The 17,669-nt window shown below is 41.8% G+C and overlaps 1 protein-coding gene across 6 annotated transcripts in view; it reads left to right on the top strand.

Annotated features, from left to right (window-relative positions):
• The first annotated feature begins 546 nt into the window (after positions 1-546).
• The window catches only part of WASF3 (WASP family member 3), a 37,922-nt gene continuing 20,799 nt past the window's right edge, over positions 547-17,669 (top strand). Inside the window, exon 1 of one of the 6 annotated variants that reach the window (XM_081952641.1) lies at positions 547-706. The gene's annotated coding sequence lies outside the window, so the exon portion shown is untranslated. Of the gene's footprint in view, positions 707-764; positions 870-1,278; positions 1,612-1,636; positions 1,746-1,815; positions 1,838-16,374; positions 16,395-17,669 lie in introns of those variants that run through there. The other 5 variants (XM_081952643.1, XM_081952642.1, XM_081952644.1 and 2 more) reach the window with 5 other exon arrangements.

Below are 17,669 nucleotides of genomic sequence, written 5' to 3' on the forward strand. Positions count from 1 at the left end.
CAAAATTGTTCATTCTTCCCACCAATTAACAGATTTTCGCACTATTTTACGAAAGACATTCGTCTGCCCCCCCCCCACCCTCAGCAGCGGGTCCTCCCAGCCTTTCAAAATCCCGCTTGATCCTCTCCAAACTCAAAAGGCTTCCAACAAAACAGTTCGCTTTGTGAGAGCACTGGCATTGTTCTGTTCTGTTTTGTTCCGGAGGAGGGGCAAACTTCAACTTCGTAGTTAAAAGGGCTACCAAGGGAGATGAGGATTGGTCAAACCCACCGTGCATGTTATTATTATTATTGTTATTATTCCTTAAATCTTCCCAGGAAAGATGGTTCTCCTTGGGTCCTTACCGCTACAGCCAATCAGTTCTGCGGCTCGGACAGACAGATCCCAACCTCCACCCAAACTCCTCCGGCCGTAGCATTATTATTAATGATGAGGATGAGGATGGTTTTTTTTTAATTTGCGCCCGCCTCCTTTTGGGCGGGGCTAATTTCTCGTACACTCGGGAGCGCGAGGGGAGGAAGCGGGGGGTGGTGGACGAGAGGGAGGACGGGGAATTGCCTGGCTGGCGAGCCCAGCCGAGCGGCTTTCTACTCCCCTAATCCTCGCCAAGGACAGACAGGCTGGCTGGCTGCAAGCGCGGCTAGCGGTTGCGCGCGGTCGTGCATGCGCGCGCTGGACCGACCGAGCAGATGGAATGTGGCGCGAGGTAAGTCCGGGGAGGGGGGGTCGGCGGTGTGGTGGAGGGGAGAGAGGGGGGGGGGAAAGCGTGTGGAAGGGAGGAGAAAGCCCTGAAACCTATTTTGGGAACAAATGCCGTGTCTTCTTCGCTTAAAAACAGCGTTATTCTCGGGAGAGAGGCGAGGTGTGCGGTAAGGGGCTTTTAATCCCAAGTGGCGAGTGTCTATGCCCCCTCCATAATCTCCTTTCTGTGAGTTTGGAATTGCGGAGAGTTGAGGCAAACGGGTGTGTGTGTGTGAGAGAGACCGTGTCCCGTTATTTGGCCCCCTCCCTCTCAGAAGGGAAGCGACATGGAGGGGGGATTCCTCGGTTCCTATATATCCCCCCCCCCCACAGCCCAGCCCTTCGCGAATTGAAACCCAGAGGGATAATAATCAAAAGCGCTGGTCCAAAGCCGCCTTGTCGGGCGCAGAGTGAAGCGCTTTGGCGTCATCGATCTTTTCCCCCCCGATCGGGGTTTTTCCTGCCGTCGATCTTGTGATCCGCTTGGGGAAAAGGGCGCATCGCAACTCGTGGAAAGAGAGTTGTGGCTCTCTCCGCGCTTTTCAAGACAAAAAAGTGTGGCGACGGGACAGGAGAGGAGGGGGGGACGGGACACGAGACTCCGCCCCGGGACCAAAGTGGCCTCGGCTTTCCCATGCGTTCAAGACTACTACATCCCCCACCCCACATCCCAGGGCTTTATGTGGCCCGGTATGCGGGCTTGCCTCCCCGTTCTGCAACTAGTGGGAAGAATTAGCATTTTCTTTATGGCCGTCCCAAACCCCATCCTGGAGCTTTTTTTTTCCTCTACAAAACGTTTTGAGTTAAACAGGGCAAATAACTCTCGGCTGGACTTCTCCAGCTTTTGTAAATCTCTAGTACGGGAAAGAGGTAAATCGACGCTTGCTTTTTCAATACGTTGGAGGCGCTAAAAAGCGGGGAAGCGTTTGACTTGGTCGGATTGCGTTTCAAAGGGAAGTAAATTGTATTGGGAAAAAGTTTGATAGCTGCAGTATATCACAGAAGTGAGTACACCCCTTGCGTTTTGTAAAACATTTAAGTGCATCTTTGCATGTAACAACACTGAAAAAATGACACTTGGCTACAAGGTAAAGTAGTGAGTATACAGCTTGTATAATAGCGTAAATGTGCCTGTCCCCTCAAAATAATGCACCACACAGCCATTAATGTCTAAACTGCTGGCAACAAAATGTGAGGGGTGTGTGTACTGTACTCACTTGTGTGATATACTGTGTGTAGAAGATGGGGACCCTAAATTGTTGAAACTAGTTTTCTCTACCTACCCTAAGCTGTAAACAAAACCACACATACTTTGGATTTTTATGTCTCTTTAGGGTAACTCCTTGTAATGCTTATTTAATGGATGAGATGATGGTATCTTTAGTAGGTAGGTTTAATTTGTGAATTGGAATGGGAAAAGTTAGCTGCCCGGTGCTAAAATAAATTATTGTAGAATGTAAATTTCATTTTAAAACGTTAAAAGACATAAATTAGGAATGGCTACTGATGAAAAGTTAAAACACTGTGGGAAAAAGAATATTAGTACAACAACAATCAGTTCTAAATTGCCTAGTAATAGATATAACTCTAGTTATTCCAGAACACGGCTGTGCAGGGTACAGTGCATGGTTATGATTATGAGACTGGACAGTCACAGTGCATTCTGTCTATAGTTGTGACTAAAAACAGAATGTTTTATTTTGATTAACCTTTCCAGTTTAATTTAGAAATGCCTAATAAGAATTAGAAAACTTTTAACCATAAGTTGTGGTATAGTGTCAGAACCGATAAACTCTGTTTTGTATAAGTTGGCAAGGTTACAACTGGAAAGCATAAAGTTGTTTGCAACTCCTTGTTTGTGGAAACTGATTTCAGGTGATGCCCAAATTAAACAAGTCAGAATTATAATTACTGTTTGTCATCCAAAGAATTGTGGAAAAGTAGAGAAACTAAGAGAGAAAGACATGAATGCAATTGCTGAGTGGCCAGAAAATGAAAACAAACTGTTTTCATCTTAGTTTGGATTCTGAGCAATGAGCTGCTCAACACATAGTTAAGGTATTCAAAGTGAGCTATTATCTTGCCTCTTGTTCAGCACTGAATCACTAGAATTTCATCACTTATTTCTACTGGCTGCCTCACAGATGTCACCACTCTAGGGAGAGAGACACACACACACATACATGCACAACTCTTTGATGATGTTCCTGGGATCTGTTGGACTACTCTCTAAGCTTAGTCACAGCCCCAAGTGCTCCTACCACCCCTGGGGACCACTTTAGCTTTTACTTTCTACATCATCTCTAGTTCCTCCTTCAGGCCCTTGTACTTCTCCAGCTTCTCATATTCCCTCTTTCTGATGTTGCTGTCATTTGCCATCACTACATCTAGGCACTGCAGCTGGGATAATATATATTCTACACATGCACACACCTAAAGTAGCAGCCTGTTTCTACAGTTAAAATACGACTAATGGCTTAAGTACACTTTTGAGACATTGAGTATTCACGGTGTAGATTATTCAAGTCTTCTGTAGTTAGAATTTTGATGACATATTTTTAAATTAACATATAATAAAAACTGCAAAATGGATAGGTTTGGTGATTAGAATCAGAAGCATTAATAGCTGGCCTCACAGAATGATGGATAATGCAGTTCTTGAGTGCTATAGATTGACTGAGTACATTTTCCAAGGCACACCACATGTATGTCAACAATGTATCTAGCAGCTTTGTTATAGGGAAAATTTTCAACAAATGGTATTGTGATCTCAAAGAAAAACAGATTCAAGTTTGGTAATGAGCATATCAGGAAGATTCAAGACATCCAGAAAGTATTTTCACCTGAATATGATATTCTTTATTCTGGGACAGACAGATATTAATACTTTAATTCATAAACAGTTATGAATTTAATAGTTAAACTTACATACCAGTAGTTAAACTTAACTATGAAAACCCAGGGCTTTAAAAGAAAATCTGCCATTTTTTCACATGGTTATTATGACATTCGAAGAATATTTATTTATCACATTTATAGACCATCAATCCCAAAGGTTTCTTAGCGGTTTATATGGTAAAACACACCAAAAAAATATACAGTAAAAGTATAGAACTAAAATGTCAAACCAGAGAAAACAGAATAAAATTAATAAAACTAAATTTATTTAAAGACCCTCTTTAAATACCTTTCGTGGCTACAGTCATTAACTGCGCCTTGACTCAAGATTTACCGTATTTTTCAGAGTATAAGATGCTCCGGAGTATAAGACGCACCAAGGTTTTGAAGAGGCAAATTTTAAAAAAAGTAGGTAGGTAGAGAGAGGGAGAGAGACAGAAATGCAGTATGTAGGTAGGGAGAGAGAGTGAGTTAGGTAGGTAGATAGAGGGATAGAGAGAGAAATACAGCAGGTAGGTAGGGAGAGAGAGAGAGTAGGTAGGTAGGTAGGTAGATGGAGAGAGAGAAATACAGTAGGTAGGGAGAGAGAGAGTAGGTAGGTAGGTAGATGGATATATATATAGAGAGAAATACAGTATGTAGGGAGAGAGAGAGTAGGTAGGTAGGTAGATAGAGGGCTAGAGAGGGAGAGATAAATACAGTAGGTAGGTAGGGAGAGAGAGAGAGTAGGTAGGTAGGTAGATAGAGGGAGAGGGAGAGAAATACAGTAGGTAGGTAGGGAGAGAGAGAGAGTAGGTAGGTGGGTAGATGTTTCCAGGTGTATTTATCCATATGCTGGAGAAGGAAATCGCTGACAACCTGCAGCACCTAAGACTTTGTTTCTGCTAGCACAGCACTTGATCAATGTAATTCTCATCAATCATTCTAACTAAAGAGCTTTCAGAAAGGGGGGGAAAATTTTTTTTGCACTCTGCAAACCTCCCCAAAACGGCCCATTTTTCATGAAAACTGGCCTGTTTTTTAAAAAATAAAAGGCATGAATAGCCTGGGGGGGGGGCTTGCAGAGTGCTCCGGGGGGGGGGGGAGAAATGGAGCAAAAAACGGCCTGGTTTTTTTTGCGAAAACGGGCCCATTTTTTGACAAAAAATGCATGTATAGCCTTATGGAGGCTTATAGAGGACTGCTGGGGGCAAAAAACCGCCTGTTTTTTGCTCACTTCTGTCCTCCCAGCCCCCAGGAGCTCTCTGAAAGCCTCCATAAGGGTATGCACGGCCATTTTTGTGAAGGAGCGGGGCTTCAGGAGTAAAAAAAAATGCTGTATTCGATGTATAAGACGCACCCAGATTTTCAGTCTCTTTTTTGAGGAAAAAAGGTGCGTCTTATACTCCAAAAATATGATTTCAATTCAAAATTTAAATCATAACATTTCTTCAAGCCTCCATAGACCCTCTGTGGCAAGGATATCTATGTAAAATTGGATATTGTCAATATCTGTATATTGATTATACTGATTTCAACCTCATGATGACCGTTCCCAGTTTCGTCATTTAAATATTAAATAGGAGAGGAGAGAAAACTCATCTACTGTATGTGTTACCCTACAAGGAATAATCATTGCTTCAGATTTCTCTTGCCTTATCATGGCTAACTAGAACCATCTGTTAAGAAAGGAAATTGCCACTCAGTGCTCCAACTCTTGCAGAGTGTCCAGAAGGATACCAAAATTAATGATACTAAAGAGGCCTGAGAAGTCTAAAACTTCTTGGTGGACAAAGAGCAAAGGCAGCAAATGCCACCTCTATTCCTTCTCCAGACCTGAACACAATGTGATAGGATCCAGCTAAACCAAGCGCTTTGTAGTTCTCTCTATCCCAACAATCAAAAGCAATGGAAGGAGACTAGCCAGTAGTTTTTTAGTACCTCCAGATCCAGAGAGGCTCTTTTAAGGAGGAGATCTGACTACCAACACTTCCTTTGAAATGTCTGCAGCATCCCTCGGTGAATAATTAATCATCCTGACTGGACACGACTCTTTAGTGTGATTTTTCTCTAATAGAAAATTGACCATTTGAAACATGACCACCTGAACGACAAGACACCAATACGAGAAGCAATCAGTATTTTCCTCTTATTGCCACAGAGTAAGCCTGACCATGGGCCCATACTTGTGTTCAGCCTAGAGGGGGAGCTCTTGCCTCACAATCAGGAGGTTCTAGGTAGAGGCAGATGTAGGATCTCCTGCTTGGGCAGGGGATTGGACTAGATGACCTGCAAGGTCCTTTCCAACTATCTTAATCTGATTACCTTGCTGATCCACTGACACTCTAGGTGTTGTTTCCATTGCTTTATTTCCTAGAATCCAAGGAACCATCTGGAATTGGATTATAGAGATGAGCCACTCAGGGGGATGATTTTGTCACAGGCCCAAGTTGCCTCATGATACCAGCAATCAGCTAGGCCAGTGATGGCGAACCTATGGCACGCTTGCCACAACTGGCACACGGAGCCATTTGCCAGGGCACGCGAGGCCCCCTCCCCTGGAGGCTTCAGGGACCATCCGGAGGCTTCACTGAAGCCTTTGGAGCGCTTAAAACGACCCTCCGAGCAAACCGGACGTGACTTCCGGGTTGCTTGGAGGGTCGTTTTAAGCATTCCGAAGGCTTCAGGGACCGTCTGGAGGCTTCCCTGATGCCTTCGGAGTGCTTAAAACGACCCTCCGAGGTTTGCTCGGAGAGTGGTTTTAAGCGCTCCGAAGGCATCAGGGAAGCCTCCGGACGGTCCCTGAAGCCTCCGGAGGGCCTCTGGGGGGCGGGGGAGGCTCTTTTCGCCCTCCCCAGGCTCCTATAAAGCCTCTGGAGCCTGGGGAGGGCGAAAAAAGCATGTAAAAATGGGGGGGGTGTCGCGCATTGTGCACGCATGCGCACTGGGGGGTCGCGCGTCGCATTATGGGTGCGGCACGCCCACACACGACCCCCCTGCGCTCCCCCCCACTTGTGGCACGCGAGCGAAAAAAGGTTCGCCATCGCTGAGCTAGGCCTTCAACATATTCACCCACCTATCTATCAGGGAACTCCGCAGATTATACCAAACCTAAACTGGCCAATGATCTCACACAGCAGCTTTATGCATTCTATCTAATCCAAAATATCAAGAATTTGCAATTTCATATTATTCAAAGCATTTTATTTTTATATTTAGTTGAAGTGGGTACTAGGTTGGGTAAAACCATGAAGACGCTTTGTGGAAAAAAACGTTCTTTATTTTGTGCATGTGTGTTTGTATATTGTTGATATCAGATAAATGAAGTTACACAGGTGTCTTTTCTTCATTTGGAGGAAGCTTCTATTCAGAGCTACTTGAGTTAGTGTTTGGTCTTTTACATAACTAATTTGAAAGTACTTGGACAAATTGTTCACACTGCTGAATAGCCTTTGTGCATATTTGGCTACACATTAGCTTCACAATTTCTCTTAATCATGGGATGCATACAGATCAGCCCTTTCAGTATTGCTTTCGCTATGTGTTCGGTTATCTGTTCTGCTAATATGAATCACCAATATCCCTGTTATCAATAGCAGAAAAGGGAACCGAAAGCAAATGTCTATGGAGATTCTCAGTCATCCAGGTCATTGTCCCAAAGGTGCTTTTTCAAGAGACAACTTCACTTTCTTAAGAAAAAGCACCTTTGTGAATCCAAAGTAACTTATTTAATTTTTATAAGTTGCCTTGTTATTGAACTTAGTCACAGAAATATACTGCTTTAGTTCTAAAAAACATCCTTCCTTAGCTCTGGTGTTTTTTCATCATAAAAGAATGAGATGTTTACTGTACATTTTAGTCTGCTGACACAAATGTTCTGATGCTTCCTCAGTCACAACTAATAAGTTATCTTAACCTTTGGCACTTTAATGAATTTTGTTATTCCCAAATTGACACATTTTAATTCTGCACTATTGATTGTACAGTGTAGTGGTAATTACAGAAGTGAGGCACTTATGAGGAATATGTTGTATAACATAGTTGTTAACTATTGTTGGTTTCTGCTTAATTGTTAATCGTTAGTATTAGAAAGCGTTGTATTCACAAAAAAGGCTTTCAAGTTTTTATTTGTTTATTAAATTTGTTTTTTGCCCATCTTGCCACGTTATCCTTGCTTAAAGAAAAAGTAGAACAGAAACAAATTAAAAATTCAAAAATCCTGTGCAATGCTCAACTCCCCAAACTCGTTAATTTGTTCTATTATCAGCTGAAAATAATCATAAAGACTGCATTTCACGAACTGTGTGTGTGTATATGTATGTACTGTACCTGGTAAATTCATACACATGTATTCCCATACGCTCCAAAGGGTAAGAGAATGACAAAAAATAAATGTGTATTAATTGAATTAATAAATGTATTAATTGAATTAATAAATGTGTATTAATTGAATTAATGATTAAAATTAATTTTAAATTAATTATTATTAATAAAAATAAGTTACTCATATACATATAAAAAACATTGTCACAAGTGCAAACCACACAATCACACATTCTTCTTTCTAGCATAAACATGAAGATAGTTGCATAGAGGAAGGAAAGAAAGGCTGAGGAAAAACTATCCAAATGAGATATAGGGAAGAGGTAATAGCAATTGCACTGTCTTACTTATATACCACTTTATAGCACTTTCTGAGCACTTTACAATGTCAACATATTACTCTGGATCCTCATTTTACTGACCTTGGAAAGGTGGAAGGCTGAATCAAACTTGAGCCTGTCAGGATTGAACTTCAGATGTGGGCAGAGTTAGACTGCAATACTGCATTCTAACCACTGAGCTACTTTAGGTAACTGGACAAGAATGGAAAAGGGCAAATGTATCCGAAACAATGGATAACGTTTCCCACTAGTCTGATCCTTGAGAGGGGGAAGGCCAAGCTTTAGAGTATACCACTTTATGGAGTCCTTTGTGCCATCTGAAGTTGGTTGTTTGCTTATAGACTAAGTAATAACTTCAGTGCTAAAAGGGAGTAGAGTTTGCTCTTTGTTTATATATAGTGGTTTGCCCCGTCAAGGATGTTTTCTCCTTTGTAGTTCCTTGATTAGGCTATCATTTACTACCTGATCATTTGAGTTGGTAGTTCTTTTGATTCCAGTATTTATTTCTAGAGTCCTTTTTTGATGTTAATCCTGTTGTTAAAGGATACCACTTTACGGTATCCAGAGGTTTATCTTTCCATAACACCAGAAAGAAGTTGAACCACTATAGCAATGGTCCCCAATCTTTTGGCTCCATGGATCAACGGTGGCGGGAAGAAGGGATGATTTCATGTGTGCGCCCCCTGTTTGCACAAATGGAACTTTGCACGCTTGTCTACCGCTTATGTGGTCTGGTTCCCAAGGGGCCGCAGTCCAGTACTGGCCAATGGATCTTCAATACTTAACCTTTTCTGATAACTATTAGGAAACCATGATTGTTGATACCAAATGCCACTAAGAAAGTATGTGCCATTCCTGATCAGTTACTATCACAGGTTATCCACATGTGAGTGATACAATTTCTATTCCATACACGAATCCTACTTGGAAAGGATCCAAATAATCTGTCTCAGTAAAGAAAGTCTATGGTTAAAGCTTAATCACGTTTTCAACAACCCTGCCTGAAAATGGTTTGATAATTGTCTGACACAGTTAAGTATAATTCTTCCCTACTGATGAAAAATCAGGATATAGTTTGATAAACAGCCAATTACAAGGTCTTGTTGTTATCAGTAAAGAGACTGACCAGTTTGCCAGGTCATAGAAAGGCAGTAAGAAAATGAGCAAGACCTATGTAATTATTGTTGAGGATATATGTCAGGAAATATGTCAGTTAATGGTATTCATGTAACCTGAATCTTTACTTCTTAGTAAATTAATATATTCTTGCCAGTGAGATTCTGGAAGAACCGTAGTTGGAAAAAGAATTACAGGCATGTGGGGCATGTCTTCTCTATAAGCTTCCTACTTACTTTCAGTAAACCAGAATATGCCTTGTTTCTCCCGGGAGCTGACAATATTGATTCTGTATCAGGATTTGCAGATTCAGTGCATTAGCGGTTAGGTTATCTTTATTTCACTTGATTGTGGTTATCTCTGCCGGCAAAACCCATTATATTCTGCAGTGAAGCCATCTTCTGTAAAAAAAAAAAAAAAGTCGTGGCAAAATGATTGTGTGTGAGTTCACTAAAGTTTGTGGTTTGACCATCAGATGATGACCAGATGTTATGTAAGCAATGTTACTGTTAGACAATGTTAAGACTCGCAGAAGTTGTATGGCCAAAACTGCTGCATAAACCAGTGGTATATGTTCTTCTCACCAGCTGGTATCTGGGGGTATATTATATTAATGAGCTGTGATGGCGCAGTGCTTAGAGAGCTGTACTGCAGGCTCCTTCTGCTGCCTGCTGGCTGCCTGCAATTTGGCAGTTCAAATCTCACCAGGCTCAAGGTTAACTCAGCCTTCCAAGGTCAATAGACCTTGGGCTCAAGGTTAACTCAGCCTTCCAAGGTCAATAGAATGAGGAACCAAATTGTTGGAGGCAATATGATGACTCTGTAAACCGCTTAGAGAAGGCTGGAAAGCACTGTAAGTCTAAGTGCTATTGCTATTAAATATCAAACTTCCTTATAGTAAAAGTTGACCTTGTCCTCTCTTGATTGGACTGAGTCAGATAAGCTCTTTTAGCCACGCCTTGGTCACCAGGCTCCACCCAGTTATCGACTCAGTCCATCAACGGACGGCTGCGTTCATCCTGAGATCCTGAAGAAACTTAAAGGAAAAATTTTACATTGCTGCAAAAGCGATTGAAATTGCCTCCACGCTGCCTGATCAATCACTAGAGGCTGAGGAAACCCCAACGGGGGTAGAAAGCCCGCGCAGCAACTGCTAAGGCAGCACGCAGCCCAGGTCACAGAGCGAGACCCAGGGCACTAAGTGAGGACTCTCACCAAAGACAGGCAAGCGAGCTCCGCAGAGGCCTCCTCAGGGGTCGAGTGATGAACCATGGCGTTTTAAAACACCCCGGAGCGCCCGCGCTGGCAGCAATCACCAGAGAACAAGGTGAGAGCCGGAGAGGCTCAGAAAGAGCTGCGGGAGGCAGCAGCAGGCGAGAGAGAGCTGTAGGCTCTGTCTACTAGGGAAGATCTCTGCATGTTCCACCAGGACAGGGTAGTGCTAAGGTTGGACCCCTCCTTCATACCCAAGGTGCGTTCTTGCTTTCATCGCTCGCAGGAGGTGATATTGCCCAATTTCTGCCCGGACCCTTCTCACCCATTAGAGAGGAAGTGGCACACCTTGGACGTGAGGAGGGCTCTGAGGATTTACCTCAGAAGAACCAGGCTATAAGAAAGCCCTCTTTGTTTCCTTCCAGCCGGTCCCTGCCTGGGGAACAAGGTGACTTCCACCACGATAGGCAGGTGGTTAAGAACCTGTATTGCTTCTGCCTATCAGTCACGGGGTCTGCAAACACAGAGCTCTATAACAGCGTATTCTACATGAAGCGCGGCAACTTCGGCGGCCTGGGCCATGCAGGCCTCACTATCTGAGATCAGCCATTGGGTCTCCCCCCTCACCATTCATGAGGAATTACAAGTTGGACTCCTTTGCTTCTGCGGAAGCCTCATTCGGATGTAGGGTGTTGCAGGCTGTTCACAGGGCAGGGGACACACCTCACCAGGCATAAGTTTGGGCATATACTCAAATGTGTAACCCTCCCTAGGGACATGTAGGCTTTGGTACATCCCATCCTGGATAATCCTCCCCTCACTATGGAGAAAGGGCGTTGGTACTTACCTGATACGCCTCTTCTCATAGTGGGGGAGGAGTATCCAGCCCCTCCCTGATATGGGTATGTTGCGAAATTGTTATGTTGTTTGTTGAACTGTTCTGTTGAAGTAATAAATAAAGGTTTGAAACTAAAATAAAGTCTAGAGTGGATGACACAGCGAGTCGGATAGAGTTCTTCACCGATAAATGGGTGGAGCCTGATAACCAAGACATGGCTAAAAGAGCTTATCTGACTCAGTCCAATCAAGAGAGGACAAGGTCAACCCATCCTGGATACTCCTCCCCACTATGAGAAGAGGCGTATCAGGTAAGTACCAATGCCCTATTTCTCAAATAAATAACTATTAAAATGCAGTAGCCAAATACTTAGCAGTAATTTTTCCAATTACATTTTTAATTGGAATCCAATTACATTCCAAATGAATTTGATCAATAAAAGAGCCAAATAAATGCATTAGCAACTCCTGTTCAAGTGTGTGAGTGCCCATCACTTGTGCAAATGGAACTGTGTGTGCAACTGCTGCTCGTAAAGAACCATTCCCCCCCCCCCCCCGATCCATAAAGCTAGGAAGTTTTGGGACTGCTGGTCTAGATTTTCAAGAGACTTTGCAATATTTTGTATGAAATGTAATATCTAAGTTGGAACCAGATACCGTATGTTTACAATTAAGACCTGAGACTATTTTAATTACTGGTATAAATTAATCCTAGTGTTCTTCAAGACAGTTTATTGCTTTATGGTGGAAATCTTTAAAATAGGATATTAATCCTGGGTATTTCTAGCCAGTAACTTTGTTTAGGATACATGCAACATGTTTTTTAAACAAAGAAGAGGCCCACTGAAGGTCAGAAACCTCAGCTTGGCCCTAATATTGAAGTTTCTTATTGGAAGGGAGAGATATTATTATTATTATTATTATTATTATTATTATTATTATTATTGTTGTTGTTGTTGTTGTTGTTGTTGTTATTCCAATTTATTTTGTGCCCATTTCATTCCAAAGCAGCTCTAGGTGGCTTACAACATAAAAACATTAAAATCATCAAATATAAATAAATGCACACCCAATAAACCAATAAAGGAGAATATTTGTAGCTCGGGTTTGAAATGAGGGGTCCTTGCAGATGTTTTATTACCCAAACTAGGCAACATCTAACACTGATGATATTACCTAATTTGGTACGTAAATGAAACGTCTGCAAGAAAACAACCAAGCTCAGAGAACACTGAGGATCCCTCACACTCAATAAAACCACAATATAAACAGAATAAAATCATGGACACAAGATGGAAAAAAAACAGGAATCCAGATACTATTCTATCCAATCCCATTGGGAAAGCTTTAGATTGGCTTGATGTCATGCCCTCATTCAGATTCTAAAAAATTCTCCACTAGTGCCATCCCTCTAGGGCCGTGATGGCGAACCTATGACACACGTGCCAGAGGTGGCAGGCAGAGCCCTCTTTGTGGGCACGCGGACTGTTGCCAGCTGATCTTCTAGTTTCCAATGCGCCAGCCAGCTGGTCTTTGTGGGCCCCAGAGCACCGGAAAATGGCCCAGAAAGCGGCCTAAAAACGCCCTGAAAAATAACCTGAAAATGGCTCAAAAATGCCCCCAAAGCAGGCCATTTTTCAAACCAAAAACGCCCCCCCAAATCAACCAAAAAACAGGCATGCACATGCCAGCCAGCTGTTCTTCGGGTTTCTGGCACTCCGGCATGTGCACATTCCAGTTTGGACACTTGGTGCCACAAAGGTTCATCACTGCTATAGGGGATGCGGTTGAGGTCATCGGTATGATCTCTTGTATTGCTCCTTGTAAGGATTATTCGCATGGCTTCAATTCAAACAAAGGGACCAGGGAACATGAAAAAGCTGCTTGTATTTATTTATTTATTTTGGTCTCCCATAAATAACAGAATTGCTACCTCTGTTATCCTTCCAAAGTGCATGTTTTAGATGTCTGCTCTTACGTAATATGTAAATGGGTGATGGGTAGTTTGTTGCTTGTTTTGTTTTTACCCATAGCTTTGTTCTTTCTTTTGCATCTCTGTAATGTTTTAATGTGCTGGGCTGTTTTTTTTTCTCCCCCACAACTACAATAAAAGTAGATAGTCAGATCTTATCAGATGTCTCTATTCTGATATGAAATATCATGCAGACTTAAGTCCCCTCCCCCTTTTAAATAAACATTGTGCAATATTTAGGGAGATTCTTAATCATCCAGCTCAGGGGTGATCCAAAGGTACTTTTTCCAAAATGCAACTTGGTTTCTCCCCCCCCCCCCCCTTTGATAACATTTTGCTTCTCATCCAGGAAGCTCGTTCAGTTCAAATTGAATTACAAAATTATTGTGTCATAGTGCTTGCTACCTAATAGGCTTACCTGCAAGGCTGTGGCAGAGTTACATAGAATATCAGCTAGGTTACGAGGAAGAAAGCTAAAATCTTCTTAACCATTGTTGTGAAAAGACAATATACTTTTCTAGTCTCTCATCTAATGGCTAACTCCTATCCATAGGAGCAATAAAATTATAACATTTGAAAGATAATCATACGATGGAAAGCATGGGAAACCTGCATCAGAATGTTTATTTTCATTTTGGCTCACTTTGTGACCTGGCTGTTCCAACAGAATGACCACACTGGCATCCAGAGCTTGGATTACACCCAGTTTTGTGTGGGGGTGCAACCAAATCCTTGATCACAGCCAGTGGTGGGATTCAAATGATTTAACAACTGGTTCTCTGCCCTAATGACCAGCTGGGTAGGCAGGGCTCAATGGTCATGTGATTGGGTGGGTGTGGCCAACACAACATCACTCAGGTCGATGGGCGCTTTGCCTTAGCTGTTGCAATGTAATAAGGGTTAACCGGAGAGGCAGTTTCTGTGAGCAGAGCAATAAAGATTAGGCTAGAAACAACACCAGAAGGTTTCGTTCCTGCCTTCCTTACAGGATTAGCCCTGTAAAGGGGGGGGGGTGGCGGGAAATGATATTTCTCCGAAGTGCTTAGAAAGTTAACAACTGGTTTTCCCGAATGGGTGCGAACTGGCTGAATCCCACCACAGTCCTAGCTATCTTCCCATATCCCCAAATTTCTGGCCTTGGGAGAATTGAATTCAGAATATCAGTTGTGATGACAGCATTATTTTTTTTTACAGAACTCTTGGAATTATGAATTGGAGCAATGTTTCCCACCCATTTGCAAATGTTGGCTTTTAGAATCATTAGCAGGGGAATTGCCTGTTTTCAAAGGAGCTGATTACTTTGATTTTGGAAAAGCATGTCATCAGGCACTACTTCTGAAAGGAAGGAGACATACTGATAGCAGTCATTCATACAAGAAGCAGCAGGGAGCATCCTCTCGAGTTTGTAATTGCGCTACATCTTTCCTTACTCATTATGGTACAAACTATTAACAGTTGTGCTAATGACTAAGAAGTAGCAGAATTACTTGTTATATTATCAGTCCCTGGTGGGTAAGAAGTAATTTTGCTGCAAGGTCAATGCTGTGATTTACTTCCCCCCCCCCCCCTCAGGTAGATAGTATTTTGTAGACCTTGATAAGTATCACTCATAAGGATCTCACCACTGAAAGCCAACACTGGAAATCTTAAAAAGCAGAAAGGAATGATACACAAAGAACAAATGTGATCAAATGTAATCAGCAAAACCTTGCTACATTTGGCAATTAAGATAATGCATAAAACCCTAAGGGAAAAAATCTTGCTGGTTAAGGAATTAAGAGGGAGATAGAAATTTGCTTTGCATATAGCTAAGTTGAGTATCTGGGTACTTTAAATAATTTATATGAAGATAAGCCAGTATTTGGGATAATAAATTCTAACTCCACACTTATGGTTAATAAGTATTCACTACAGATGCTTCTTTTGTTTCTTGTGCTCAGTGTTGTGCTGAAAGGAGAGGTTTTGTGAGAAAAGCTAGAAATCCTTAGCTGGACAGAATACAGGTAGTCCTTGATTTATAACCATTCATTTAGTGACCATTTGACGTTAGAACGACACTGAAAAAAGTGACTTATGCCAGTTTTTCACAGAACACTTGCAGTAGCCCCATGGTCACTTGATCAAAATTTGAATGCTTGGAAACTGGTTCATATTTATTTGAACAGTTGCAGAGTCCTGGGGTCATGTGATCACCTTTTGAAACCTGATAAGCAAAGTCAGTGGGGAAACCAAATTCACTTTTATTTTTAGTTTAAAGTTTTTTATTTTTCCATTTTCATAACATACAACCACATGTACACTATTGCATGGTCAACATCGTATTGTATTATTAAATATTTACATCAATTCGTCTTGCCATCGAACTGCCAAAATCAATTATTGGCTCTTCTGGTAGAGCCAATAATTGAAACCAAATTCACTTTAACTGTGTTACTAACAACGTAATGTAAAATGTAGAAAAACTCATTTAACAATTGTCTTACTTAGCAACAGAAAGTTTGGACTCAATTGTAGTCATAAGCCATGGACAAACTATTCTCCATGGTGTCTGAATGCAGGAAATTAAGTCATAAATTAAGGATTACCTGTAATATGCCAGGGGGCAATTTATCAGAATTACTTATTTTTATTGTGGAAACATTCTGGAATAGTCATTTACTACTACATTCCAAAGATTATGGTCACTACTGAACTGAAATTGGAGTAGAGTAATATAGAAGTATAGTTTGTATACATGTATGTGTATATATGTTATTTCTGGTACTGATTTCTGTAACTAAAAATCAAAACATGACAATTACTACTACATACGCTTCATTTTTTGCTTCATCCCCTCCCTTCCTCCAGGCTCATTTTGAAACAAAGGTATTTGCATGTAAAAATCCTGTGAGATGTAAACGTGCCACATAGGAATTTTCTGTTGGTGAGGTATGGGGAAAATAAAATACCTTGGAGATATTAACTTAGGAACAGAGGTATTACAACCCCTTTTCCTTTTACCTTTCTTTGTTCAAAATTCCCAAGTGATTGTGCTCATGGGAGCTGTTTCTTAAAGAGTTTCAAGGTTAACATCTGGCTTGTAGCATCCAAATCAAAACCAATGATAACATGAAGATGTTTTGTCTCTGTTGTTGTTAGTTGCGAAGTCATGTCTGACCCATCGCGACCCTATGGACAACGTTCCTCCAGGCCTTCCTGCCCTCTATCATCCTCTGGAGTCCATTTAAGCTCACACCGACTGCTTTGGTGACTCCATCCAGCCACCTCATTCTCTGCCGTCTCCTTCTTTGTTTGCCCTCAATCTTTCCCAGCATTAGGCTCTTCTCCAATGAGTCCTTCCTTCTCATTAGGTGGCCAAAATATTTGAGTTTCATCTTCAGGATCTGGCCTTCTAAAGAGCAGTCAGGGTTGATCTCCTCTAGGACTGACAGGTTTGATATCCTTGCAGTCCAAGGGACTCGCAGGAGTCTTCTCCAGCACCATAGTTCAAAGGCCTCAATACTTTGGCGCTCAGCCTTTCTTATGGTCCAACTTTTTGTTTTATCTTAGAGGGGATTATGTCTATTGAGCCTATAATTATGCAACCATTTATATTAGCATTATTTATATTTATATCAGAACGTCCAAAGTTAAGAACTTGTGATAAACATGCTGAGATTATGTTTTGCTTGCTACAACACAAAAGGTTTCTAAATGAGGCAGACGTTTGTGGAGACACAATAAGAGCTAGATGTTTCTGAGAACATAAACTTATAGGACTGGAAGGAACTTACAGAACTTCTAGCCCAAGATTTTGCCCAGGACAGGAATAGTCAGAGCAATCCAAAGAAATGATTGCCCAGACTTTGTTTGAAATCTCCAGTAATGGAAATTCATGCTTCCAAGAAAGAGGTTGGTTATTCCATTGCTTAGGAGCTCACAGTCAGAAATTCCTCCTTACTTCAAATTTAGAACTCTTTCTAAAGCCTCAAACTTTTTAAACAGGGAGCCAATTCATGGTCCCTCAGACTGCTGGGGGGGGGGGTGGACCGGCTGGAGAGGGTGTGACTAGGTGGGCATGTGACTGGGTGGGCATGGCCAATTTAGCAGTACATTTTGCCTTTGTCCTTCCTGTACTTGCCCCTCCCCTACTCACCCACTGACCTTGGATCACATGGCTTTGAAAAACATCCTAAAAGGCTGTTTTTAAAGACTTCTAAAGCACTACTTTACAAGCTGGCAGCTGCTTTTCTTTTCTTTTTTAATTAAAA

Source organism: Natrix helvetica (assembly GCF_964273705.1).
Source record: "Natrix helvetica genome assembly, chromosome: 4".
NCBI lineage: Eukaryota > Metazoa > Chordata > Lepidosauria > Squamata > Natricidae > Natrix > Natrix helvetica.